Genomic DNA, 4768 nt, shown 5'->3' with positions numbered 1-4768 from the left:
TCAGTATCTATCTGTCTACCTACATACCTACCTACCTATCGATCTGTCTATCCTACCAACCTACCTATCAATCTATATCTCTATCTGACTACGTATATCTACCTGTCTATCTTTCTATCTATTTCTCTCTCTCTCTCTCTCTCTCTCTCTCTCTCTCTCTCTCTCTCTCTCTCTCTCTCTCTCTCTCTCTCTCTCTCTCTCTCTCTTTCTCTCTCTTTTTCTCTCTCTCTCCATCTATCTATCCAACTATCCATCTGTTCATCTTTCCGCCTACCTATATAAATGTATTCACGTACATATGTCTATGTGCCTCCCTATGTTCATACAAATAAAATCCCACATACATACAAAATCACACATATATAAAATATATAGAATATAAAATCACACACACACACATGTGTGTGTTTGTAGACTTAAATAAGAAATATATAAATATAATATATATACAATATATATATATATATAAATATATATATATATATATATATATATATATATATATATATATATATATATATAATCACACAGCACATATACAAAATCACATACATAAAATCACACACATATACAAATAAAATCACACATCCCCACATACCACAGTATCGTCACTGACTTAATACATCAAGGTAGAATGATTAACTCGAGGACTACAGCGATGACTGAACTTGAGGGTCTGCATCATCAGAAGACTCAGGGAATTCAAGCCTTATTACAGCCACTCTAATGAAAAGCAAATATCTCCTCATCGAGTTGCTTCAGCTCTGTCCTTATCATGACATCGTTAACATCATTCCTTGCTGGTGTTGGTATTGTTGTTGTTGTCATGGCGAGCGTAGTGATGATGATTATAATAATGGTCATTGGTTTGTTATTGTTATTATTGTTATTGTTATTTTTATTTTTGTTATGATTATTATTGTTATTATTACTATTGTTATAGTTATTATCAATATTACTTTTGTTATCATTATCACTGTTATTATTGTTATAGTTATTATGAATATTATTGTTGTTATCATCATCCCTGTTATTTTTGTTATTTCTATTATTGTCGTTATTATCATTGTAATAGTTTTCATTATCATCATTATTATAATCAGTTTTATCAGTAATGATAAAACTTATAGTTATTAGAAATAGGTTACCGTTATATATAGGCTTCGAAGGAAATTAATGTAATATAGAATATATACAAGAAAGCGAGATTATAGAAATACAAAAATTTTCTTGAAAGTAAATAAAGTCTGTGCCACGCAGTAAAGGACCAGCCCCTCACCTTGACCACATAAAAAAAGTATATCTAAGAAGATAATTACCACCTGACCGAGCTGTAGAGAGAACTAAATGATATTTATCAGTTCAAGAAAGAAGATAATGACACTGTCAAAAAAAAAAAAAAAAAAAAAAAAAAAAAAAAAAATTACAAATATAAATAACGAAGACGTAATAAGAAAAAAATAGAAGGGCGAAAAAAGAAAAAGAAAAAAAAAAGAAGGAAGAAGAGGAGAAGGATGATAGACAAGGAAAATGAAGATAGGAAATAGCACGCGCGGCGAAAATGAAGGTGAGTGAGAACGGAGAAGATAAATAAACACAGTTTCTTGTCGGCTTCTCTGAGACGTTACAAAGTGGTTAGTTTCCTTTTCGTGGAATGAAGAGGTAGGAAGAGACGAAAAAAAATGTCTGGTGGAGTTATATTATATGACGTCATATGAGTGTGACGTCACTTCTGGGGAAGTCTCTCTGACTACATAAGTATCTGTGAGTCATAGTGGTTTATAAATACGGTAGTGGTAGTAGTAGTAGTAGTAGTAGTAGGAGTAGTAGTAGTAGGAGTAGTAGCGGTAGTAGTAGCGGTAGTAGTAGTAGTAGTAGAGTAGTAGTAGCAGTAGTAGTAGAAGTAGTAGTAGTAATAGCAGCAGTAGTAGTAGTGGTAGTAGGAGTAGGAATATTAGCGGTAGTAATAGTAGTAGTAGTAGTAGTAAAAGCAGCAGTAGTAGTAGTAGTTGCAGTAGCAGAAATAGTAGTAGTAGTAATAATAACAGTAATAATGGTAATAATGATGATAATAGCAACAACAACAATACGAGGTTTAATAGTGAAATAATAATGAATGTATTAATAGTATTGATGATAATAGTGATAATAATGATGCTAGCTATAATGAAAACAAAAATGAAAACAATAATGGTAAGAATGGTATTAATGATAACAATGACAATTGTGATGATAACGGTAGTAATAGAATAACAATCATAATAACAATTATAATAACAACGGCATAATAACAGAAACAATAAGAATATTGATGATAACGATAATGATAATAATAACAAAAGTAATAATAAGAATAATCATAATAAAAGGTAATAATGATAATGATAATCTTATTAATTGATAATAATAATAAAATGAATAAAAATAAAAATTATATATATATATATATATATATATATATATATATATATATATATACATATATATATATATATATATATATATATATATATATATAATTTATAGTATATATATATTAGATATAGATATAGATATGTATATGTATCTATATGTATCTATATATCTATCTATCTATCTATATATATATAGATAGATATATATATATATATATATATATATATATAATATTATTAAGATGATAATTCTCTTAGACTGTATAGCTTTTTGGATCCATACTCTAGAATTTTTTTTATTTTTGTTTTTTTGTTTGCTGATCGGAGCTCTTATGCAATACACACACACACACACACACACACACACACACACACACACACACACACACACACACACACACACACATATATAATAACATGTAAAATAGTAATAGCATGATAATATATATATATATATATATATATATATATATATATATATATATTATATTATGTGTTATATAGTATTATATATATATATATATATAATTATATTATATATATATTATATATATATATATATATATATATATATATATATATATGTATATATATTATATAATATATATATATGTATTATATACATATATATATATATATATATATATATATATATATATATATATATATATATATATATATATGATCATTATCATTGCTATTACTATTATCACCACTGTTATTGGAATCATTGTAGTTGTAACTTTAGTTGTTTGAATAGCTGTAGTTTATGAAATAGTTATTGCTGTTATTTTTATCATCATCATCATAATCAGGCGTTGTAAAAGACTTCTTCTATGGCACGTCTTGGCCAAAGAATGCGCTCGAGATTAGGATTTCCTTGAAACGCTGCTTCACTCTCTTCGTAGAACTTCTCCGTTTACCGAGGGAACTTTACCTTCTTATGGCGCGCCTGCCTCACCGTCTCTAAGTATGCGTATGAGTGAGGCTGAGAAACCCATGCGGTGATGAGTACCGCGTGTCCGGCGTGGACAGAGGCGGGTTGGCAGGTCGCCTTGCGGACAGGTTGCGTAGCCCCGCCCATGTAGTTGCCTCATTGCACGTTGTGGCAGCCACCTCACCCGCAGCCCCGGTCCACCCAGCCAACCCGCCCGCCCGCCCGCCCGCCCGCCCGCCTGCCTACCAGTCACCGACCAGAGCCAGTGCCACTCTGGTCGTCGTAGGGGTTGGTTGTAGCGCCCGCCTCCTTCCACCTCGGGTTCGTGTGTCTGCAGCTGTACGCCGGACTCCGATTTGTATTTCGTCTTATCTATTTATCTATTTGTTTTTATTTATTTATTTATTCTATATCAGTGATTCTGTTTTGGAGGAAAGAAATTCGTCGATGTTTTCAAGCATCGGACTTTACTAGCAGAGTGAAAAGAATGCGTTTATAGATGTAAAGTTTGTTTCTGAAGAAAATGCCCCCAAGAGAAAAGGCAAAATCAAGGAGTGCCAATCCCTGAATGAACTGTGCAGGTACACGCAGTCGTAAATACACACGGCCGTGCACGTGAGAGACAAGAAGCACGGAGTGAAGCATGCCAAAGCCCGTGCACGTGGTAGCAGCAGCGTCGAGTAGACTCCCGTGACCCAAAAGGCTTACATACACACCGTACAGAAGAGCCAAGCAGGTATACGAGTACACATTTGTGCAACGCAGGCTCCACGACCCGGCCAGAACGAGGTAAACAAAACCTTCTCTTCTACAGAAACTCCCACGAGTACGTCCCTGTGTCAATACTCAACATGTGCCTGCCTCATTATTGCTTCCTCTTGCACTGTTTGGATTCTTTCAATTGACTTTCACGTTGGGGATTGCAAGATAAATACAAATTGTTTGCTTTAGTGGAATTCTGTGTTTTAATCCTACGCGCTATTTGCTTTCTTTTCCTCTTCTTCTTTCTCTCTCTTTTTCTTTTTCTTTTCTTTTTCATTTGTGTTTGCCAAGTGTAGATTCCAAGAATTCCTTTCCGGTTTCACATTTTTAATCATTCTTCTTATCTTTTTTTTCTATCTAATAAACATATTAAAGCTTTCATGGAATAACAGTGATAAAAAGATCACGTACAAATACGATTATAAAACCATTTATCCTCGGGGGAAAAGCAACTTACGCGGAAAATATATCCACACAGTCAGATAGTAAACAGTACTCACATTTCGCATCGGATATTTTTCATCAACGAAGCAAAAAATCGTCTAAACTCATCTTGGCAAAGTGAGCTTTTTCTTCTGGATTCCGAATACCATGGGCATGCTTTACTTTGCGTCTTAGCTTGGGACACCTTTAGCTGTGCACTCGTCTATGTATC

At 32.9% G+C, this 4768-nt stretch overlaps 1 protein-coding gene across 1 annotated transcript in view; it reads left to right on the top strand.

Annotated features, from left to right (window-relative positions):
• Positions 1-3628: 3628 nt before the first annotated feature.
• LOC119576806 (uncharacterized protein DDB_G0284459-like) overlaps positions 3629-4768 on the top strand; it is an 83719-nt gene continuing 82579 nt past the window's right edge. Inside the window, exon 1 of the mRNA XM_037924451.1 lies at positions 3629-4140. The gene's annotated coding sequence lies outside the window, so the exon portion shown is untranslated. The remainder of the gene's footprint in view (positions 4141-4768) is intronic.

The sequence above is a fragment of the Penaeus monodon genome, chromosome 9 (genome assembly GCF_015228065.2).
Source record: "Penaeus monodon isolate SGIC_2016 chromosome 9, NSTDA_Pmon_1, whole genome shotgun sequence".
In the NCBI taxonomy this organism is placed as follows: domain Eukaryota; kingdom Metazoa; phylum Arthropoda; class Malacostraca; order Decapoda; family Penaeidae; genus Penaeus; species Penaeus monodon.
Note: the sequence above shows the minus strand (reverse complement) of the source record. Positions and strands in the feature narration are given on the sequence as shown.